Consider the following 15,455-nt stretch of genomic DNA (forward strand, 5'->3'; position numbering starts at 1 on the left):
TCCCATCTCTTTCAGAATTTTCCATAGTTTATTGTGATTCACACAAAGGCATAGTCAATAAAGCAGAAATAGATGTTTTTCTGGAACTCTCTTGTTTTTTCCATGATCCAGTGGATGTTGGCAATTTGATCTCTGGTTCTTCTGCCTTTTCTAAAACCAGCTTGAACATCTGGAAGTTCACAGTTCACGTATCACTGAAGCCTGGCTTGGAGAATTTTGAGCATTACTTTACTAGTGTGTGAGATGAGAGCAATTGTGTGGTAGTTTGAGCATTCTTTGGCTTTGTCTTTCTTTGGAATTGGAATGAAAACTGACCTTTTCCAGTCCTGTGGCCACTGCTGAGTTTTCCAAGTTTGCTGGCATTTTGAGTGCAGCACTTTCACAGCATCATCTTTTAGGATCTGAAATAGCTCAACCGGAATTCCATCACCTCCACTAGCTTTGTTCGTTGACGCTTCCAAAGGCCCACTTGACTTCACATTCCAGGATATCTGGCTGTAGGTGAGTGGTCATACCATCTTGAATATTTGGGTCATGAAGATCTTTTTTGTATAGTTTTTCTGTGTATTCTTGCTACTTCTTCTTAATATCTTCTGCTTCTGTTAGGTCCATACCATTTCTGTCCTTTATTGAGCCCATCTTTGCATGAAATGTTCCCTTGGTATGTCTAATTTTCTTGAAGAGATCTCTAGTCTTTCCCATTCTATTGTTTTCCTCTATTCCTTTGTACTGATCACTGGAAGAAGGCTTTCTTATCTCTCCTTGCTCTTCTTTGAAAATCTGCATTCAAATGGGTATATCTTTCCTTTTCTCCTTTGCCTTTTGCTTCTCTTCTTTTCATAGCTATTTGTAAGGCCTCCTGAGACAGCCATTTTGCCTTTTTGCATTTGTTTTTCTTGGGAATTTTCTTGATCCCTGCCTCCTCTACATGTCACGAGCTTCCATCCATAGCTCTTCAGGCACTCTGTCTATCAGATCTAATCCCTTGAATCTATTTCTCACTTCCACTGTATAATCATAAGGGATTTGATTTAGGTCATACCTGAAAAGTCTAGTGGTTTTCCCTACTTTCTTCAATTTAAGTCTGAATTTGGCCATAAGAAGTTCATGATCTGAGCCTCAGTCAGCTCCCAGTCTTGTTTTTGCTGACTGTATAGAGCTGCTCCATCTGTGGCTACAAAGAATATAATCAATCTGATTTCAGTATTGACCATCTGGTGATGTCCATGTGTAGAGTCTTCTCTTGTGTTGATAGAAAAGGGTGTTTGCTATCACCAGCACATTCTCTTGGCAAAGTTCTTTTAGTCTTTGCCCTGCTTCATTCCGTAGTCCAAGGCCAAATTTGCCTGTTACTCCAGGTGTTTCTTGACCTCCTACTTTTGCATTCTAATCTCCTATAATGAAAAGGACATCTCTTTTGGGTGTGAGTTCTAGAAGGTCTTGTCTGTCTTCATAGAACCATGTCTGTCCATCACTAACTCCTGGAGTTCACCCAAACCCATGTCCATTGAGTCGGTGATGCCATTCAACCATTTCATCCTCTGTCATCCCCTTCTCCTCTTGTCCTCAATCTTTCCAGCATCAGGGTCCTTTCAAATGAGTCCACTCTTCAAGTCTATGGTCAAGGCATAGATTTGGATTACTGTGATATAGAATGGTTTGCCTTGGAAACGAACAGAGATCATTTTGTCATTTTTGAGATTGCATCCACATACTGCATTTCAGTCTCTTTTGTTGACTATGATGGCTACTGCATTTCTTCTAAAGGATTCTTGCCACAGTAGTAGATACAATGGTCATCCAAGTTAAATTCACCCATTTTTCCATTTTAGTTCACTGATTCCTAAAATGTTCGATGTTCACTCTTGCCATCTCCTGTTTGATCACTTCCAATTTGCCTTGTTTCATGGACCTAACATTCCAGGTTCCTATGCAATATTTCTCTTTAAGCATCAGACTTTACTTCCATCAACAGTCACATCCCCAACTGAGTGTTGTTTTTCTGTGGCTCTGTCTCTTCAGTCTTTCTGGAGTAATTTCTCCACTGATCTCCAGTAGCATATTGGGCACCTACCAACCTGGGGAGCTCATCTTTCAGTGTCTTATCTTTTTGCCTTTTCATACTGTACATGGGGTTCTCAAGGCAAGAATACTGACATGGTTTGCCATTCCCTTCTCCAGTGGACCACGTTTTGTCAGAACTCTCCATCATGCCCTGTCCTTCCTGGGTGGCCCTACATGGCATGGCTCATAGTTTCATTGAGTTAGCCAAGGTTGTGGTGGTCCACATGATCAGATTGCTTAGTTTTCTGTGATTGTGGTTTTCAGTCTGTCTGCCCTCTGATGGAGAAGGATGAGAGGTTTATGGAAGCTTCCTGATGGGAGAGACTGACTGAGGGGGAGACTGGGTCTTGTTCTGATGGTGAGGGACATGCTCAGTAAATCTTTAATTCAATTTTCTGTTGATGGGTGGGGCTGTGTTCCCTCTCTGTTATTTACCTGGAGCCAAACACCTGGCTTCCCTGGTGGCTCAGAAGGTAAAGCATCTGCCCACGATGCGGGAGACCGGGGTTCGATTCCTTAGTCAGGAAGATCCCCTGGAGAAGGAAATGACAATCCACTCCAGCACTCTTGCCTGGAAAATCCCATGGACAGAGGAGCCTGATAGGCTACAGTCCATGGGGTTGCAAAGAGTCGGACACGACTGAGCAACTTCACTTTCCTTTCCTAAACTACCTGGAGGTAATGAAGATAAAGTCTACCCCCTTCAAAAGGTCCCATTCAGGCCCTGCTACACTCCATGCCCCCAACCCTGCAGCAGGCCATCACCAACCCATGCCTCTGCTGGAGACTCCTGGACACTCACAGGCAAGTCTGGGTCAGTCTTTTGTGGGGTCACTACTCTTTTCTCCTGGGTCCTGGTGTGCATAAGGTTCTATCCAGTCCTATGTAAGGTCTGGCAGCTCTATGGAAGAGTTAATGGCGACCTCTTCCCAGGGGGCTTATGACATACCCAAGTCTGCTGCACCCAGGGCCCCTGCCCCTGTGGCAGTCCATTGCTGACCTGTATCTCCACAGGAGACGTTCAAACACAGTTCTGTCTCAGTCTCTGTGGGGTCTCTGGGTCCTGGTGTGCACAACTTTTGTTTGAGCCCTCTGAGTGTCTCTGGCGGGTATGGGGTTTGATTCTCAATGTGATTTTGCCCCTCCTACTGTCTTGCTGAGGCTTCTCCTTTGCCCTTCGATGTGGGGTATCTCCTCACAGTTGCTCCAGTGCAGGGCAGCCATAAGAGTAATTTCCATCTGACTCTCTCCATATATCTCACCCCTCCCTCAACTCCTCCCCCCATATCCATAGGTCTGTTCTCTACATCTGTTTCTCCATTGCTGCCCTGAAAATTAATTCATCAGTACCATCTTTTAATATTCCATATATATGCATCAGTACACGGTATTTGTATTTCTCTTTCTGACTTACTGCACTCTGTATAAAAGGCTCTAGGTTCATCCACCTCATTAGAACTAACTCAAATGTGTTCCTTTTTATGGCTGAGAAGTATTCCATTGTATATATGTTTCTTATGAGTTTTATGCTATATTTGTAGTCATGTAAAAAAGTTGAAATTTTTATAATTGTTGGCAAAATTAAACTTTCATGCTTATGAAAGTCCATGTTTATTTTAAGTATGACATTTGTGCCTCAACTCTTCTTCATCTGGTAACAACAGAGTTAAACAAATGTCCTTGGTTAATGTTCACAAAAAGTATAATTTTCTATATCTTCACATTATTTCTGAGATTTTAGTTTTTGATGCCTTTCTTCCAAGAAACACATGGATATTTATTTTTTTTTAATCCAGCCTGACAACTTTTGGCTTGTATTTTAGAACAAAATTTCATTTAGATAATATATTTAATAATATATTTGGATTTAAATCCATCATCTCACTACTTGATTTCTATTTATCCTATCTATTCTATATTCTTTTCTCTCTTTTTTCTTTCCTTCCCACTGATCAACTGAATATTATTTTTTTAATATACAATATTAGGTTGGTAGGTTTATATTTTAATTTTATTTTAGCAGCTAAACTAAAGGAATAAGTATTCATCATTGACTTATTACAGTCTGATATAAACTAGTTGTTTTGTCTCTTGTCAAGTAACGCACAAATAGAACAACATAACTACATATTCCAACACCAACAAATTATGTGCTATTACTGTTTTTTTTTAATTCCATGTTATTGTATATCCCCAAAACATCTCTATTATTGCTTTATAGAGTCAATATTCATTTAGATGTACTAACATATCCATTTTGTTATTGTTGCTCTTTATTTCCTCTTAAATATTTAAACTTCTATCTAGAATCATTTATTTCTCTTTGATATTTCTCTTAGTATATGTTGGATGGTTGTCTAAATATTTATTTTCATTTATGTTTGGATACCTTACAGTTACATACAATTCTTCTTGGGCAGTTATTTTCTTTCAGGGTTATTATCCTGCTGTCTTTAAAAAAAAAACTTTTATTTAAACATTTATAACTGTGTTTCAGGCTTGGTGCTTTTTTTTAAACTTTTTATTTAGTATTGGAGTAGAGCTGATTATCAGTGTGTGATCATTCCAGGCGGACAGCAAAGGGACTCAGCCATACATACATGTCTTCTGATTCCTGTTTCTACTACGAAATACTAGTCATCGGTGTTTATTGCGCTCCTTGAAAGTAATGTATCTTCATATTTCTGACTGTGCTAAGATTGTCCTTTAATCTCATTTTCAGTGGTTAAGTAGCATCTACAGAATTTTTAAAATCTTAATTGCTATTTGTAGGCATTTTTTGAGCCTGTGACTTGATATTTTTCATCATTTTGAAGAAAACAAAAACGTTACTTCTTTACATACTACTTTTGCCTCATTATTTCTCTTCCTTTGGGAATTACAAGTATACAATTCTCAGATATTCTCTGCCCCTGTATCTTTGATCCTTACTTCTTTGTTTTCAATCCTAACTTTCTCTAGAAATTGCTTTTAGATGTTTTATTCTGACTTTTCTTTCATTATTGTCTATTTAGTTGTTTCTAAATGCTACTAAATCCACTCCTTAAATTCTTGATTTTGGTTATTGCATTTTTCCAGCTTTATTGTGATGTAACTGACATACAACACTGTGTAAGTTTAAGGTGTACAATACATTAATTTGATACACTTATGTGTATTGCAAAATGATTGCTACCATAGTCACTAACTTAGCTAACACATAGCTAACTCATAACTAACAACTCCATCATATCATATAGTTACCATTTCCTTTTTGTGGTGAGAACATTTAAGATCAACACTTTTAGCAACTTTAAGTATATAACACAGTATTAACTCTAGTCTCCATGCTGTACTGCAGACATCTAGGACATACTCATCTCACAACCTTAAGTTTGTATTCTTTGACCAACATGGCCCTCTTTCCCCCATTCCCCAGCAACCACCATTCTACTCTCAAAGAGTGTGGCTCTTTTATATTTCACATGTTTCAAAATTTACATTCTGTTATTTTTCCCTAGTTTCTAGTTCTCTGCCAAAAGTTTAATTGTATGCCTCACTTTTTTGAATATGTATCACATAGTGATTTCAAAGTATTATCCCCTTTGGAACTGTTCTTATTGTTAGTTTCTCTTGGTTTTCAGCCATGTTATATTTTCATATACATTATTAGTTTTGATTAGGCATTAGACATAACAGACAAGTAACTGAAAAAAATATTCCAGGTCTGAGGCAGATAAATTTTTCTGAAGAGAAATGCATATTTATAACAGGCATTTGAGGACCCTGGCTATCCTATGCCAACTTTATTCAATATAGGGACTAACATGATTCAAAGGCTTCATTATCTCTCAGGGTGTGTATATTTCTGGATCATTTTTATTCTTATTATATAGCCTTCTGGTATCCCAGTCCAGGTCTCAGCAGGCTCTGAACTCATATTTTTGTTCCTCTATTTCTATGTTGACTATAGTGGTCTGCTCCTGTTACAGCAGCAGTGATTTTTTCATGGGACTTCCATTTATATGGTCATGGGAGATGATCCTGGTTACATAGTCTTTTTAAACCCATTCTCTTGTCTAAGATCATACATGCTACCCAGTATCATTAATGAATTATTTCCCAACTTATATTTGCCAGAAGTGACTATTATGGCTGTAACCAAAAAACCTGATTGAAATCAAAACATATAATCATCCCTTAAGGAGAATCTCCATTTACTACCATTCATTTTCACAAATTTACTCTATGAAATAAATTCTTACTCATATTCTCCCATGTGGACTTGAAAGTCATTCCATTCAATTAAACCACAATTTAGGATTCTGACTGAAATTGTTAATTTGTGTATGATTAGCATTTTTAATGATACTGATTCTTTCCAGAAAGATGGTATAAATATTTCTAATCACTCAGCTATGTTTTACTCTTCAATAAAGTCTAGTGATTACATTCATATTATATTCCACACCTTTCTTTTCTTCTATTTATGATTTTTCGGTTTTGATGTTATTGATTGAAGGTCTCCTTTAATCCCTCCATTTCCATTTCAAAGTGTTTATTGTTAACACAGTCTATAGACTTTTACATATTTATTATGTCTATGTAGGTGTTTTATCAAAGTCTTAGTAATTCTAAAAAGTGACTGTTCGTTAGTCTTTAATTTTGTGTCTTGAATTTTCTGTGTCTATAATCATATGTAGGTTTCTCTTTCTCATTACTAACTGGAACAGAAATAGTGGAGCATTTGAAATTTCATATGGTATTTCAGACATTTCGAGAACATATCTTTATAACCAAATAGGTTATCTCTTCCTAATTTACTTAAAAAACACATTAAGAAAGATAACTGTAATATAGGAAATATCTAGTATTTTGAACTTACATGTTTTATGTTTTAACTTCTTAATGTACTAAGTTAATAAATTATTAAATGTTAAAACATAAAACTCTATGCTTCTTAATGTTTAAACATTATTCCATATCTCTAATACTCTATTTGATCATAGCATATTGCTATATTTATTGAACTTGGCTTGCTCTAATTTTATTTATAAGTTTCATCTTTATAATACTAATGAAATTAAATACTTTTGTGTATCTTTAACTTGGCTAGAATTTAGAGATTATGGGTTTAAAGATGAACTGGGAAATCCATGATATTTTTTCACAGAACTAGAATAATCTTAAAATGTATATGTAATCATAAAGACCAAGAATTTGCAAAGCAATCCCAAAGGAAAAGAACAAAGAGGATGCATAATCCTCCCAAACTTCAGATAATATTACAAAACTAAAGTAGTCAAGACAGTATGGTATTGACATAAAAACAGACATATGGATCAACAGAACAGAACAGAGAGCCCAGAAATGAACCACGCACCTATGGTTAATTAATCTTCGACAAAGGAAGCAAAAATATGCAATGAGAAAAAGACAGTCTCTTTAGCAAGTGGTGTCAGGAAAGCTGGACAGTCACATGTAAATTGGTGAATTTATAACATACCCTCTCACCATGTACAAAAATAAATTCAAACTAGCTTAATGACTTAACATAAGACATACTACCATAAAACTCCTAGAAGTGATTACAGGCAAAACATTTTCTGACATAAATTGTACCAATGTTTTCTTAGGTCAGTCTTGCAAGGCAATAGAAATAAACAAAAATAAAGAATTGGGACCTAATTGATCCTCTAAGCTTTTGCACAGCAAAGGAAACCATTAAAAAATGAAAAGATAACCTACAGAATGGGGGGAAATATTTGCAAATAATATGACTGATGAGGGCTTAATTTCAAAAATACACAAACAGCTCATATAAACTTAACAATAAAAAAACCAAACAACCCAATCAAAAATGGGCAGAAGACCTAAACAGACAGTTCTCCAAAGAAGAAATACAAATGCCAATAGTCACGTTAAAAGATGCTCAAAGTCACTAACTACTAGAAAAATGCAAATCAAAACTTCAACAAGGTACCACCTCACATGGTTAAAATGGTCATCATCAGAAAGTCTACACATAAGAAATAATGGAGTGGATGTGGAGAAAAGGGAACCCTCCTTCATTATTGGTGGGAATGTAAATTGGTGCAGCCACTGTGGATAAGTGTGGAGGTTACTCAGGAAACTAAAAATAAGATTACTATATGATCCAGCAATCTCATTCCTGGGCATGTTACCCAGTCTAAGCTTGTAACACTCATCACATGACAGGCCAATAATCTAAAGATGAGTTGATGGGTCAAAGAGTAACAGACAACTTTATTTGGAAAGCCAGAAAACTGAGAAGATGGTAGGCTCATGTGTTAAGAACCATCTTGCCTGAGTTAAAGTTCAGGCTCCTTTCATACTAAAAGGGGGATGCAGAGTAAAGTCAAACACTTCCTGCTTCCCATCAGCCTTTGGAGGAGATGCGTTAATTCCTAACCCCCTGCCCCTGCCCCCCACCCCCCTGCCACCCCCCCACCCCCCCACACACCACCCATAGGCATTCACAGGTGAGCTCAGTCAAGATGTTTCTTGTGAGCTAAACAAAGGCATTTTAGCTTAATGCTCATTACCTGGTAGGTAGGGTTCCCAAAGATGGGCCATTATATATAATTTAAGCTTATAGGAAACATCCCTTTAGTTATTAACTTGTAATAGAATATCAAAGGTTCTTCCCTATTATAGGCATATACCCAGACAAAGCTCTAATCCAAAAAGATACATGCACCTCTATGTTCATAGCAGCACTATTCACAATAGCCAAGACATGGAAACAATCTAAACATCTATTGACATATGAATGGATAAAAAAGAAGTGGTACATATATACAACGGAATACTACTCAGGCATCAAAAAGAAGGAAATCATGCCAACCGCAGGAATGTGGATGCAACTAGAGGTTATATAACTAAGGGAAGTAAGTCAGAGAGAGAAAGACAAATACCATATGATATCACTAATATGTGGAATCTAAAATATGACACAAATGAACCTATCTATGAAACAGAAATAACAATACAGATATAGAGAATGAACCAGTGGTTGCCAAGGGGGAGAGGACTGGGGGAGAGGATGGGGCCAGAAGATGTAAGCTATTATATATAGAATGAGTAAATAATAAGATTCTACTTTATAGTGCAGAGAACTATATTCAGTATCCTATGATAAACTATAATGGAAAAGAGTATAAAAAAGAATGTATATATATGTAAATTGAATCACTTTGCCATACAGAGAAAATTAACAGAATATTGTAAATCAAATATACTTCAATTTAAAAAAAGTTAAAAAATGAGTTGGGAAGTCATATTTTTTGGATGTCTTCCAACAGTTTAAAACACCTATAGCTGCTAAAGTTAAAACAGAAATCAACTCACGAGTCTGACTCTTCTACCTTACTATTTTTATTAGATTTTTATCAATCTTCTCAATTTCTACTATAATTGGTCAGATTTTCTCACTTTTGGGGTCAGTTTTGCTAATTAAATTTTACAAAAAAAATTGCATTTCCTCTAGATTTTCAAACTTACCTCCATCAAATTGCATATAATATTCTTTACTACATATTTACAATTTTATGGTATGTTTAACCCTTTCTATATCTGTGATAATGTACCAGTTTGCATACTCAACCTGTTTATTTTGGCTTTATCAGGTTGTCTAAGTGTATTAAAATTTTATTTTTAAAAAGCTAAATTTTATTTTTATTTGGTCTTTTACTACTTTTTCTTTATCCATCTTTATTTTATCTGATAATACTTTACTAATTTTCCCTGTCTTCTTTTATCTTACATAATAACACTGTTCTTATATATCTATTGTCTTTATTTTAAACAATAATGTGTCACTGATGCTCTTTTTCACACGGCTTTACTTCTTTTCCAATGTATTTTGATACTGTTTATGTTTTTAGTAAACTTTTGAATGATTTCTTCATTTTTATTTTCAGTTTGAGACAAGAGTTATTTAGGAGGCAAAGCTGCTGGTGCTTTTCGGATCATGCTAAAGCCACCAAAGTTACTACTTCTTTAAAACTTGTTTTAGTAAGCCCGCTGAAACATGCTGTCAAAATTGAAGTCACCCCTCCAATTTTGGCTCCCAAATGTCAGGGCTTCCTGGTATATAGGGGTGGGAACAGACTTCTTTCAGAGGGCTGTCAGTACATCCTTGCCCTGAGAACACGTGCCGGCCTTCTCAAGCAGCCTTCCTGTTCTCTAACAGGCTTCCCAGACCAAAATAAAATGAAATAAAAGCCCCAAAATATGTTTCCTTTTCTCTGTAGGTAATTTAAGGCCTCAGAAATCCTCTGATTTATGTCTGGGTGTAACATTAGGTTTATTTTATCCTCACATTGTTCTAGCATGGAGTTGGGAGGGGAAAGCTGTCATGAGATACATTCAGTGTGCTTTCTGCAGTAATATATATTTTCTTACTGAAATATTTTCAGAAACCCTGCTAATTATCACCCCTTCCACTGCTGTTGTTTTAACTGGAAACCGTACTAGTTCCATCTTGAACTGCTTCAATTCTTTCTCAGCAGAGTGTCTCCTGCTTGTATCCACCTAAAACCAAGCTGTCATCATTTCGGACTTTATCTATATATTTATTCCAATTCTGGGGTTTTCCCGGTGGCTCAGATGGTAAAGAATCTGCTTGCAATGCACGAGACCTGGGTTCGATCCCTGGGTCAGGAAGATCCCCCGGAGAAGGGAATGGCAACTCACTCTGATACTCTTGCAGGAGAATTCCGTGGACAGAGGGGCCTGGTGGGCTACAGTCCATGGAGTTGCAAAGAGTCGGACACAACTAGGCAACTAGCACTTTCGTGAGTGTGCTAAGTCACTTCAGTCATGTCCAACTCGTTGCAACCCTATGGACCATAGTCTGCCAGGCTCCACTGCCCATGGGATTCTCCAGACAAGAATACTGGAGTGGGTTGCCACTTCCTTCTCCAGGGGATTTTCCCCACCCAGGGACTGAACCACTGTCTTTTATGTCTCCTGCATTGGCAGGCAGGTTCTTTTAACACTACTCTACTTCTGCTTCCTTGGCAGCTCAGTCAGTAAAGAATCTACCTGCAGTGGAGGAGACCTGGGTTTGATCCCTGGGTCAAAAAGATCCCTTGGAGAAGGAAATGGCAACACAGTCCAGTATTCTTGCCTGGGAAATTCCATGAACAGGGGAACCTGGTGGGCTATAGTCCATGGGGTCCCAAGAGTTGGACATGACTTAGCGACTAAACCACTACATTCCAATTCTAGGATCAGTTATGACAATTAGATATTTTGGATAATGCTTACTACATTATTTAAAAACTGGCCTAGATGATCTTGAATGTCAAAGATCACGTCTATTCTTTACATCAAAAAGAATATGAGGATTTAGATACATAAATGAACTTAGAACAAATTAGTTACAAATATTGATTTTATCATGTTACACATAAATTTTTATAAAATTTTAGTTCTCCAATTTATTACTTCTTAAGAGTGGCTGGAGAAGTGCTTAAGAGTGCTGGAGAAGACTTTTGATAGTCCCTTGACTACAAGGGGATCAAACCAGTCTATTATAAAGGACGTCAACCCTAAATATTCATTGGAAGGGCTGAAGCTGAAGGTCCAATACTTTGGCTACCTGATGCAAAGAGCCAATTTGTTGGAAAAGACCCTGATGCTGGGAAAGATTGAAGGCAGGAGGAAAAGAGATGACAAAGGATGAGATGGTTGAATGGCATCACTAACTTGATGCACATGAGTTTGAACAAACTCTGGGAGACAGTGGAGAAGAGGGAACCCTGGTGTGCTGCAGTCCATGGGGTCACAAAGAGTTGGACAGGACTGAGTAACTGAAGAACAACAAAAGGGTAGAAGAAATTTAGGGGAGTAAGTACCATAAATTATAGGCCAGAGTATAAAATCAATGAAGAGTCAGGATTAGTCAATGAAATAAATCATTTAAATTAAAATCACTCTGCAAGAAGCCCATCATCACAAATAATCAGAAGTGATAATCAGCCATTTAACATGTAACTGGCACAAGGGAAAATGTGTGGCTGTAACAAAACCTAGCAAGTAGGTCTAGTAAAACACTTCACTGGCTACTAAGCCAAGAAATTAGGCACTTATTTCCATAAATTGCTCCTGTTGGGAAAAAGATAAATACAAGAGCCCAGAATCTGTGCCTTGGGGTTGCCAAGAACATCTACTGAGTGACCATTCTCTTGGCTTAAATAATGCAACATATTGAAAGGGGCACAAAAGTAGACAAACTCCTGCACTGCCAGCAGGAGAAGAGGTGTGGGCCAAACCTGGAGCACACTCAGTGTAACAGCCAGTTAGTTGTGTAACTGCATTTTGTTAATAAGAAGGCAATCCTGTATTTGAAATACTGCAAGTACCGTGCATCTCTACAGTATATTTCGATTTGAGGTAAAGGTGAAAATATCACCTTTTTGTCATTAGTTTTATTAATTGATGACGTTAGAAGGCCACTTAAACAGGTAGAACAAACTATTATGATTAGTTTTGGTACAAGTGGACCCAATACAATAGTAAAGAACTGTCTTCAATCAATGGCACCTTAGGATGTTAGGGGAGAGATGATCTTATGACTCTGTTTAAGTAAAATCTATTGTCTTGGTTGCAAGGAAGAAGGGACGATCTTTTACATGAAATGATATTTACATCTTGTAGAATACATAAATACCCAGGACAAGGTAATATACAGAAGACACTAGCTTTATTTTTTGAATGAAATTACCTTCATCTATCTTATTTTACTCCAAAATCATCAAGGCAAATGAGTGGGGACAAAAAGGATGGTGGATGACAAGAAGTATAATAACTGGGACTCACATTAAAAGAACAAATAATCTACATTTTGAGTAGATTGGCATTATAAGGTGAGAAATGATGTGAAAATTTGTATAAAACTTAGAGAAAAACTTGTGAAATCAGATACAATGAAAGAATCTTATTTTTAAGACAATGTGGCTGGTAAGATATCCGATCTATAGCTTAACAGACTCTTTCCTCAGGTCATGGTTTCTAAAGTGTGGTCAATAGAACACTAGCTTACAGGATGTTAATGCACCCATGAATAAAGGGTCCTCTGCCCAAATAGAATAGACAGAGTAGAATTATTAGTGTAATACACTGCAGAATCTTAAATAGGGAACTATTTCAGAGAGACTGAGGAAGTAGAATTTCCCAAATTTATTTGACCATAAATTTACTCCATGAGCGTCTTACAGCACTGATCATTCATGAAACAAATTTTAGGAGACATAGTACTGACATATGTTTATGGGTCCACATTGTGGAACTATTTTCAGCAATTTCATACATCATTTTCAATTGCTTTATGAGGATCTGTTTGTTTTTCAAGGAAAATCATGACTTGTTTAGGGTCTAGAAAGAGGAATGATCAGTTTTGGCTGTTTGAAAAGTTTTAGCAAATATATAGTTCTTAAGTAACTAATACTTTTTTGCTCAATCTGTAGCCATAACTTCCAGTTTGTATAAATTTTAAAAAGAAAAACAGGGCTTTGTATTTTCAGCATCAATTTTAAAATTAACATGAAAGTTGATGTGGTGTCTTTTAATAAGGTTCAAAATATATGATTGCAACAGCTGACTTCGCTCATCAAACACCATACAGCCTGGAAGGCAGTTGAAAAGCATGTTTAAATTGTTCAGAGAAAACAGCTGTCAACTAACAATCCAATATCCATCAAAGCTATCTTTCAAAAGTAAAGACAAAATAAAGACATTCTTAGATTAAAAAAAAAACTGAAATAATATGTTGCTAGCAGATATCCCTTTAACAAAATTCTTAAGACAGTTCTTAGGCTGAAAACAAGTAACCTCAGATGGTAATTCTAACCCACATAAAAAAACCAGAGCACAGGTAACGGTAATTATGTGATTACAAATTATAGTATTAATGCATATTTCTTCACCTTTCTGAACTGATTAAAACAATTGTTTAATAAAAACAGATCACCACAGTTATTTTTTTTAATCCCTCTTTCCTAATGTGTCTTACATGTCTAGGGTCACTTGCCTTCTCAGGTGACTTTCACCAACGATCTCTTCTTTCTCTTCTATGTGTAACTTTCCTCTCATTCCGATAATTTCAGGGAATAGATTAATTTAGTCAAGTTTATCCCCCTTTTAAAAATCAAACCAGGAAACCCCTCACAATTCCATATTTCTACTACTTACTTCTTGGACTTCCTTTGCAGAGGCTGGAGTTACTACAAAGTTTTGACTCTTCTCGCTTTCCCAACCCCACTCACCTCTCAATCCACTTTGGTCATCTTTGATTCACGAGTCTGCATGGCTACTCAGTCGTGTCTGAGTCTTTGCCACCCTTTGGACTATAGCCTGCCAGGCTCCTCTGTTCATTGGATTCTCCAGGTAAGAATACTAGAATGGGCTTCCATTTCCTTCTCCAGGGAATATTTCCCACCCAGGGAATCTAACCTCCATCTCCTGCATTTGCAGGTGGATTCTTTACTACTGAAAGTTTGGCTGACATCACCACCAAGAGAGCTCTTTTTTTAAAGTTGCCAGAGATAGGCTGGCATGCGCAGAGCACCAGGAAGCCTTCGGAGAAAGAATCACCCGCAGGCACTGTGGCGAGACTACAGGTCCCAGGAAGCAGGATCTCGCGGGATCTCGAGAGATGCAGGCGCCAGGCAATAGAGTCCTATGATGAAAAACAGGTGGGTACCCTTGTGGGAAGACCACCCCCCCTCCCTCCAGGCTCCTCCTAAGGGGTTTCACTTGCACCACCTGTCCTGCAAAGCCTGGAGCTCGTGAACTCCTTGTCGCCCTAAGCAGAGCCCTCAAGGCTCGTGCAGATGACCTGTTGCTCTTTTTCACGGGCTGAGCCCAGGAGGGACCACCCCGAGGCGAGTTCAGGAGTAAAGTGCGCATGCGCCGCTCAGAACAGCAGCCCCCGCCCCCCCGCCAAAGATTGCCACAGCCTCGTGGCTCCTGCTGCTTAAGCAGGTGTCTGCTGCTGTGCAAGCCCTCAGTGAACCCCAATAACCCTGTCCATTCTGAAATCAGAAAATAAACTATGTCGTGCCTGGCCTGAGTGGGAGCTGGCCTGATGTCAGCAGGCACTGTCTTCTTCACCTGTCGGGTCCGCAGCCACCCTCTGCCTCCTCTTCTTGCAAACGTGAGTACAGTGCCCTCTGATGCCCTCTTGCTTCTGCATCCACACAAACCACAGAGTGTCCCCCGTAGTTGCCTAGGACCTTGGATAGCCAACAGAGCGGGACACCCCAGTTCTGCCACTCCTGGGGACACGCAGGTCAGGGCCGACAGGGATACCCTAGAGAGGAGCTCCCGACTCTGACCTGTAGAGTGCTTAGGGCACCTGCCTTCACCGGGAAACAGCAACCCTC

General features: G+C 38.0%; 2 long non-coding RNA genes across 4 annotated transcripts in view; one reads left to right on the forward strand and one right to left on the reverse strand.

The window, feature by feature from the left end:
- Positions 1 to 14,755, reverse strand: part of LOC123329092 — a 35,235-nt gene extending 20,480 nt beyond the window's left edge. The window contains exon 1 of the long non-coding RNA XR_006544239.1: positions 14,337 to 14,755. This is a non-coding gene — a long non-coding RNA (uncharacterized LOC123329092). The remainder of the gene's footprint in view (positions 1 to 14,336) is intronic.
- A 146-nt stretch (positions 14,756 to 14,901) lies between these two features.
- Positions 14,902 to 15,455, forward strand: part of LOC123329275 — a 162,046-nt gene continuing 161,492 nt past the window's right edge. Inside the window, exon 1 of one of the 3 annotated variants that reach the window (XR_006544667.2) lies at positions 14,902 to 15,226. This is a non-coding gene — a long non-coding RNA (uncharacterized LOC123329275). The remainder of the gene's footprint in view (positions 15,227 to 15,455) is intronic. The other 2 variants (XR_006544666.2, XR_006544668.2) reach the window with 2 other exon arrangements.

Source organism: Bubalus bubalis, chromosome 14 (genome assembly GCF_019923935.1).
Source record: "Bubalus bubalis isolate 160015118507 breed Murrah chromosome 14, NDDB_SH_1, whole genome shotgun sequence".
Classification (NCBI taxonomy): Eukaryota; Metazoa; Chordata; class Mammalia; order Artiodactyla; family Bovidae; genus Bubalus; species Bubalus bubalis.